General features: G+C 40.4%; 1 pseudogene across 1 annotated transcript; it reads right to left on the minus strand.

Annotated features, from left to right (window-relative positions):
* Nucleotides 1–8,028: 8,028 nt before the first annotated feature.
* Nucleotides 8,029–8,899, minus strand: LOC306661444 (tRNA selenocysteine 1-associated protein 1-like; annotated as a pseudogene). Its single transcript has one exon. The product of its transcript is annotated as a tRNA selenocysteine 1-associated protein 1-like (transcript).
* Nucleotides 8,900–9,411: the final 512 nt, after the last annotated feature.

Genomic DNA, 9,411 nt, shown 5'->3' on the forward strand with positions numbered 1-9,411 from the left:
GCTCTGACAGAAATCTCCAGGAGGCCAGGTAGGAAATGCCTGGGGAGAAAATTGCATTACTTGGAGGAAAACCTTTTAAATCAGGAGGAAGAGCTGTGGCTGGTTCTGAGGGTGGAACCAGTCGTGGGGCAAGTGTTCAGTACAGAGGCACAGGACTGCAATGGTGGTGGCGGCTGAGACTCAGATGGCCATGCTGGTGACAGCTGCTGGGAAGCTGGGTTCTACGTAGTGGTGGGCAGTAGCTCTAGAAGATCTCCAGAGAGCGAGGGTGACTGAGATGAAGTTTATCTATCCTGCCATGGAGGAGAGAAGCAGTCCTGCAGGTTACTGGGAGCAGACGCAAGAAGACCTGGAGAAACACCATCACTGCAGTGGGTTGTAGAGCCAGGGTCTCAGGGATGGTATCCAAAGCCTATTTCTCTCTCACGGCTGCTGTGTCTAAGAAGTAAGGGTTTAGCTAAGATTGACTGATAAGACACCTGGACACTCATTCATTCGTTCCACAAACAGTTGTTGCCAAGAACCCAGCCTTGGGTTTGGTGTTAGGAATACACTAAATAAAGATTCAATGATTCTGTTCCTTCCCCCCGAGAGACTTATAACTGTGAAGAGATTACAGTACAATGAACTTGGTCATTTGGATTACTTTTCTTCTTAAGCCTCTTTCATGGCCCCTGGGCTTACTAAAGGATAAAGTCCTAAATTGTTAACAGAGTGGACAAGGTTCTCCATTCTAGAGTTGTGGTGAAGGGGATGGACTCTGGAATTCAGTTGTCTGGCCTCAAATCCCAGCTGCATCACTCCTCAGATGTGTGAGCCCAAATGAACGAAACAGCTCCTCCATTTCCTCAGTTCCTCATCTGGCTGAAGACAAATATGGGAAGAGCAGTAGTATTGAGAATAAGATGATACAGCACACACAAAATGCTCGTCGTGGCACAAGGCACATATTATATAGTCAATAGACGATAATAATTTCCGCTCTGGCAGCTTACCCGCCTCTGTTTTCTTCTTACTGTTCTGTCATACTCCGCAGCACTCACACGTGCCATCCGATTCGCTGACCTCTTTTTTTTTTTTTTTTTTTTTTTTTTTTTTAGTACTGGGGATCGAACTCAGGGCCTTGTGCTTATGAGGCAAGCACTCTACCAGCTGAGCTATCTCGCCAAGTGCTGTGCCTCTGACCTGGAATATCTGCATCTCAACTTCTGTGTAGATTACCACCCCTCTTCCACATCAGCCTGGCAGCACCTACTTTCAGATTCATCAGCATTAGCTGTCATCGCCATAATGCAGACTTTGGTGATCATTCTCAAACCTCTCCATACCTTGCCCCCCATGACAGTATCATTGAACTATTCCTTCTATGCCTCTGTAGTACCTAGTATAGAGTCCCATCATGTTCTAGCTAGCTTTTTGCTGCTATGACCAAAAGACTTGACAAGAACCATTTTACAGGAGGGAAAGTTGATTTGGTGCTCATGGTTTCAGAGGTCCCAGTCCATAGAGGTTGACCTCATTGTTCTGGGCCTGAGATGAGGCAGAACATTATGGCAGAAAGGTGTACAGGAAGAAGGACATGGCAAACAGGAAGCAGAGTGAGACTCTGCTCACCAGGAACAAAATACATACCTTGAAGACTCGCCCCTGATGACCCACCTCCTCCAGCAACACCCTAACTGCCTACAGTTACCACCCAGTTATCCCTATCAGCTGACTAACACACTGATTAGGTTAAGGCTCTCATGACCCAATCATTTCACCTCTGAAGGTTCTAGTATTGTCTCATGCATGAGTTTTGGGGGGACATCTCATGTCTAAACCCATAACACATCATGACACCACACTTTACTATTTTTTTTTCCAACTTGGAATAACTCTTTTTTGTTTGTTTGTTTGTTTATTTTCCAAATAAAGTCCTTCTTTTTTTTTTCATCTTTCTTAATTATGTTCTTTTCATTGTAATAAAAGTCCTACTCATTCTGGGTAAGTCGAAAAATGACATACATAAAATGAAGAACTCTAAAACCTTAAGCCCAGATATTATGATGTTAATTAGTTCTAGTTTCGGGGTTACTCTTGTACATAGAATTTTCTGGCAAGGCATAAACTTTCATGAATTTTTAAGAAGAATCTAGTATAACACCACTGGTTATACTTGCTTTCTTTTTCCACTTCTTTCCCTCAAGTTGGGAGGTGGTGGTGGAGTAGCCATGGGTGCTTTGGGGATCTGACTAACCAGAAGTCAAAATAGCGACAAATTTAGTTAGGGTTTCTGTGGGCTTGAAGTAGCTTTGCTGTGGTCAAGGTATTGTTAGCTGGCAAAGGAATGACTTCCAGGGACATTCCTGCTGTCCTCTGGGGCTTGTGACCCAGCATCAAGAAATGAAGCCTAAGGCCACAGACTATTCCCTGATATGAATAGTCCTGTGGGAAGTGATGTTCCACCCATTATAAAGCTATTCAAAACTTACAAGTTCAGTGACATTTTAAAGGATTTAAAAATATTTTCAAAGGTTCAGAAGAGAAAATCCAGTACAAAAGACATAAAAAAATTTGCTCAAAAACTGAGGAAGCAGTGTTCCCTTTGGCTGCACATATGTACTAAAATTAGAACAATACAGAGAAGATTAGCACGGCCCCTGCACAAGGATGACATGCAGATTCGTGAAGTGTTCCATATTTAAAAAAAAAAAAAGAAAAAAATCGATGAGGCAAATTAACTTTAATTTGGAATATTTCAATAAAATATGCAAAACATTATGAACTCCTGATTTGAAAAGATATGAAAACTTCCAACTTGAAAGTTTTAAGTGAAAGAGTCGAGAGAAAAGTCAATAAAACATTAATAGAACATGAGACACACACAAAAAAATGAAATCTACAGGTGGTTTTTTTGGTTGTTGTTGTTTGTTTGTTTGTTTTTGGTTCTGGAGGTTGAACCCAGGGCACTCTACCACTGAGCTACCCCTTCAGGCTTTTTATTTTGTTTTGAGACAGGGTCTCACAAAGATGCCCGGGCTGGCCTTGAACTTGTAATACTCCTTCCTCATTCTCCAAGGAGCTGGGATTACAGTTGTATGCCACTACAACTGGCTAACAGAAATTATCTTGACATTAAGAGACTGATCGTAAAAACCAAAACCACCACGACAGCAAGCTATGGGTAAATGGCAGAAAGATCAATAGAGGGAAGGGAGCAGAGAGTGGGGAGAGGGAGGGGAAGGAGAGGTACTGGGTCTGAATTAGAACAAGATACATTCCCTGCTTGTATAATTATGTCAAAGTGGATTCTACTGTTGTGTATAACTAAAAAGAACCAAAAAAAGGAGATTAATTGTAATAAAAAATTCAGATCATATGATAGCACTAATCCATTAACAGGCAAATTTTAAATAAAAATAAAGAATAGGTTTTTAAGATTATTTGGTAATACAATAATAAATCATATGAGTAAAATGGAAAACATATTGCTGATTTGACAAGAAATGTTGACATCAATGAATATTAGCATAAAAGGATCAGGCCTGATGCAAACTTCATGGATCAGTTTAGCCTTTTATTCAATAATGAAGTTTCAGGCAGGAATGGGGTGATGCCACTGGACCCACTCTCCCGATGGAAAATGAGCCACTGGACAGAGGGGACTGGGCTTGCACAGGTTATACTGAGGGGTGCCTTAATTAATGAATGTGTCAGTTTGGGCACACAGGAATTTGGGGGTCTGTTTTACTGGGTGAAATGGGAGGGGATCTGGGGCCAGTGGTGAGTATCTGGTATTTATCTTACTGGAACTGATGGAGGACCTGCGGTCAGTGGTTGGTATCCGGGAAAGGATTTGTTTAGGGAAGGATCAATGCTTTGGCCTCTGTCCAGAAACTGTCAGACTTGGATAGCTCCTCCCCGGGGCCTATCTTGTCCCTGGGAAAGACTGCATTGGGAAAGGCTCAATGCTATCAATGTATGGCTTTCTTTTTCACTCCCTTTTCCAGGCCTCGCTATTTTGGGGTTTGTCATTTTCCATATGTAATAATGAAGATAATATTAAACTCATCATACCATGCAATTTGGAGACCGATGACCAATGATTTGAGTATACATAGGAAAAGAATATTAAAGGTCAGTCACTGGGCTGGGGATATAGCTCAGTTGGTAGAATGCTTGCCTTGCATGCACAAGGCCCTGGATTCAATCCCTAGCACCACAAAAACAAAAACAACAACAAAAGAAAAGATTAGTATAGCACTAGAAAACTTGAAAGCCCTGATATTTAACTGCACAAAATATAAAAGATGGATTTTCCCAAATGTGACAAATCATTCTGAAATTTGACATGACATTACCAATAACAAGTTATGAAGCTGAAAATCTTTCTAAATTGTTGATAATAAAAACATAAATTTCAACCAACTATGTAAGAGAAAGGACTAACCTATTTTTTACACTATAGAAAATAATATAACAAAATTTAAATTTTATGTTAGTGACTTTTTACACTACATAATATTTATTTTTTATGTTTATATTTTTCTTAGTGGAGTCAAGTAAATTAAAAGTATCATATTCTCTTGTTGAAAAGCTTTTTCTTTTTCCTGGAGTTAATAATTTTTCAATTCCATGTACCTATTTTTAATTTATTATCATCCTTTCCAAGAAAATGTTTTTCTTCTTGAGACAGATCTATATATCTGTATAGATATTGATATATATAGATAAAGATATAATACCTAGATAGATATATAGATTTAGATATAAATATATCTCAAGATATTTATCTCTTCTCCTTCTCCTTCCCCTTCCCCTCCTCCTCCTCCTCCTCCTCCTCTTCCTCCCCCCCCCCTCCCCTTCTCCTTCTTCTTCTTCTTTCTTCACTGGAGATTGAACCCAGAGGAGTGTTTTTACCACTGAGCTACATTTCCAGCCCTTTTTAATTTTTTACTTTAAGACAGGGTCTGGCTAAGTTGCTTAGGGTTTCACAAAGTTGCTGAGGCTGGCCTTCAACTTGTGTTCCTCCTGCCCCAGTCTCTGGAGTTGCTGGGATTACAGTCAATAACACTGTAACAAGTTTGATAAAATTTTTTAGGGAATACAGAGAATTGAACCCAGGGGTGCTCTAACACTGAGCTACATCCCCAGCTATTTGTTTTATTTTATTTTATTATTTTATTTTGAGAAGGTCTTGCTAGGTTGCACAGGTTATTCTTGAACTCGTGATCCTCCTGCCTCAGTCCCCCAAGTTATTGGGATTACAAGTGTGTGCCACCATACCCACTTCCTCTTCTTCATTTTTGGGGGCGGGTACCAGGGATTGAACTCAGGGGCACTCCACCGCTGAGCTACATTTCCATCCCTATTTTGTATTTTATTTAGAGACAGGGTCTCACTGAGTTGCTTAGTGCCTCGTTTTTGCTGAGTCTGGTTTTGAACTCTTGATCCTCCTGCCTCAGCCTCCCCAGCTGATGGGATTACAGGCAAGCACTACTACGCTTGACCTCTTCTTCATATTTTAATTTTATTTTAAAATTTTATTTTATTTTAACTGATACGTAAAAATGTGAGCTCATACTCATTTATGGTATGCCATGTGATATTTCAAAACATACACATGGGTAATGTTTAAATCAGGTTAAACATATCCATCTTTTGGAACACATTTTTTTTTTTTTAATTTACAGTGGAAATATTCAAACTCCTTTCTTCTAGCTTTTTAAATGCGCAGCACCTTATCATCACCCGCAGCCCTCCTACGGTGCAGCGGGACACCTGTACCCCTTACTCCTCCACTTGAAGCTCGGGACCTTGGCCTCCCCATCACGCCCTCCGACTTTCTCTGCTAACCACCATTCCACTCTCAACTACCGTGAGACGGACGTTTTTATATCCCACACAGGAGCGAGACTCTTCAGTGCTTGTCTTTCTGTGTCTGGCTTATTTTACTTAACATAATGAGATATTACTTTACTCTAGTAAGAAGAGCAGTTATCAAAAAGTTCTGGCAAGAATGGGGAGAAAAGGGAACCCTTGCACACTGTTGGTGAGAATGTAAATTAATACGACCATTATCCAAGACAATATGGAGGTTCCTAAAAAAATAGAACTACCATATGATCCAGAAATCCCCATCCTAGATACGTACCCAGAAGAATCAAGATGCTGAAGAGACATCGGCACTCCCACGTTTACTGCAGCACTCTTCACAGTAGCTAGGAAATGGAAGAACCCAAGTGGCTATCAGCTGATGAATGGATGAAGAAAATGCAGTACTTATACACAATGGAATACTATTCAGCCATAAAAAGAATTTCATTTATGTCATCCACAACAACATGAATGGAACAGGAGATCATTATGTTAAGTGAAATAATGTTATTTTTTAAAAATGTTTTAATGGAAATATTCAACTTAAAAAATAGAATGATGAACTTCCATATTCCTTGCATTCAATTTCAAAAGTGATCAACACATAGTCAATATTATTTCATCTATATCCTCACTTCACTCCCTTATCGCCACTTAATAATTTTGACGAAATTCCAATCATCATAGAATTTCACCCAGGAGTACTCCAGTATGTATCAGTAAAAGAAAAGAAACTGTAAAATTAGCATAATACTATTTCATACCTAAAAACTATTTAAAAATTCCTCAATATCTTCGAGCATCTAGTCAATGCACATATTTCCTAATCAGCTTATGAGTGATAATTGGTTATATGGCTAAGTCTTTTTGGGGGGTGGATATCAGGGATTGAACTCAGAGCATTCCACCACTGAGCCACATCCCCAGCCCTATTTTATATTTTATTTAGAGACAGCGTCTCACTGAGTTGCTTAGCACCTCCTTTTGCTGAGGCTGGCTTTGAACTCAAGATCCTTCTGTCTCAGCCTCCCAAGCCCCTGGAATTACAGGCACACACCACCTGATCTTTTTTTATATGTTACATTTTCCTGCCACCTTCCTTCCACCCCCTTTATAATTTTTGTTGAAGAAGTCAGTTATTTTTTCCTGAGTGATACTATACGTTCTGGAGTTTGCTTTCTGTTTTTGTTTGGTGTTGACATTCTGTCCCTGTATTTTCCATAGGCAGGCAGTTAGCTCTAGAGACGTATCAGCTTCCTGTAAAATTCTTCCTTCTGAGACTGCTTTATAATTGGGGTTGGGCACTTCCACTAGGAAGTATTTAACACCATTTTATCATTTTTTGTGATATCAACTCTTGATGACAATGATTAGGTCCATGAATAAATTATGGATTGTAAAATGATGATATTCTAGTTCTATTATTTCAGCTTTGTCACTGGAGAAAAATTGTCTTTCACCCGTTATTTGATTACCCAACCATCCTTATGTCAAGACCTCTCCAGTCATTTTGATCATCTTAAGATATTTTCGGCAGTGCAGGTGGCACACACCTGTAATCCCAGCAGCTCGGGAGGCTGAGGCAGGAGGTCTTGAGTTCAAAGCCAGCCTCAGCAAAGGGGAGGTGCTAAGCAACTCAGTGAGACTCTGTCTCTAAATAAAATACAAACTTGGGCTTTGAGATGTGACTCAGTGGTCAAGTGCCCCCGAGTTCAATCCCTGGTACCTCCCTCACCAAAAGAAAAATTAGATTGTTCTGTTATAGATGCTTCTTAGAAAAATACTCCCTGAGTTCTCCCATATTCATAGCAACTTGCGTATGGTATTTAAATTGTGAAGGTCAATTTTTATGAGTCACACTTTCCATCTTGAGTCTTATTAAAATGTTATTCCATTGTCTTCTGGAATATAGCTTTACTATTCAAAATCTGGTGACAGTTTTACATATTTTTCCTTATAAGTGATTTTGTCTATTTGTAGGGATGTCCGAGGGATTTCTGTTCATTTTGTTTAAAATCTTATAGTTCTAACATTCATGCCTTTTTTTTTTTTTTTGGTAGAAGTAATCTCAGGAAAGTCATTAAAATCGTACGAATCATTTCCGAAAGCAGAAGTTGCCACGATTTTCCTTTTAAGTCGCAGTCCATCCTGGCTTGTCCTTTGTCCTGGTTACATCACCGCAGGGCTCTCTGAAGACACCGTGTCCCGGGCTGCCAGTGGCAGTCCATCAGTGCACCATGCAGCTCCTCACTCTGCTCCATGAACGCCTTGTTGGCCTCGGTGGCATCCAGCTGGGCATGGGGGCTTCCAATGCATCATCTCCCACTTCTTCACATGCCTGCGTGGTGCTCTGGGTGTGGCCATGCTGGGGGTGACTGTAGCTGCAGCTGCCTGGTAGGAGTTCTGGTACTGTTGGTGATGCTGGTTGTCTGTAACTGTACCTCGGCTGTATTCCACTGGCTTTACACGGCTCGCTTTAGGGATTGCCACACTCAGTTGCACGGGTTTAGACCCAGGCCCTGCCGCTCCCTGGCTCTCTGTCAGAGTCATTTCTGTTCCAGTTCATTTCACAAAACCTTAACCCTTAGACACGCCTGTCTGGTCCAAAACCACCTTGCCTCCCCGACAGGAGGGGTATACTTTGACGAAGAACTCATGCAGCATGCCATCATCCACATCTGGGGTTAGGTCCCCCACAAAGAGGAAGTACTCAGGGCTATTATCTGGCTATTTCCCATAAGTAGCATAGTTCAGTTGAGAACATTTTTCAGGTGTTGCTCCTGGAAGGAGTTTCCCATTAATTTTATGCAAACACATCTCAGCTGTGGACAATTCTGCACATTCTACAAAGCAGTAGCCAGCTGGGATCCCAGTAAGATGGTTTTGGATAATTTTGACACTCATCATGTTCTCCCCCATGGTGGCAAAGGCTCTAGAAATGAAGTTCTCATCCATGTAGGGTTCCAGGTCTCCCATCCACAGGCTGGCGGCCATCCTGCATCCAGGCAGGCACCTCGAGGCCCTCCAAGGCACACAGGGGCACCAAATTATGCCTTGATATTAACCATTTTCTTGGGTATATACTATTCCCTTTGAATACAGAAATTCAAATGACTATTTATCTTAGAAAATGTGTTATTGTTGTAGTTTTCAGGATTTGTTATGTTTCACTGTTCTGATTTTCTACTTTGAGGATTCCTGTCATGCCAGGGAATTCTGAACCTCTGTTGAAGCCTACAAACCCTTTCTTAGAATAATGTTTTAAATGTATGAATTATAATACATAGGTTTGCAGAGAAAAGCAATTATACCAATGTACTTTTATTAAAACAGAAGACAGATTGAACAAAATTTGTATGCCTTTGATCAACAGCAAGGCTATTCACAATAATAAATAAATAAATAATAAATAAATGGAAGCAACCCAAGTTTCCATCAGTGGAAGAATGAGAGTATAAAATGTTGTAGATACATATAATGGAATATTATTTGGTCTTTAAAAAGGAGGAAATGCTGACACACGCTACAACATGAATGAAACTTGAAGACATT

This window comes from Sciurus vulgaris (assembly GCF_902686455.1).
Source record: "Sciurus vulgaris genome assembly, chromosome: 5".
Taxonomy (NCBI): domain Eukaryota; kingdom Metazoa; phylum Chordata; class Mammalia; order Rodentia; family Sciuridae; genus Sciurus; species Sciurus vulgaris.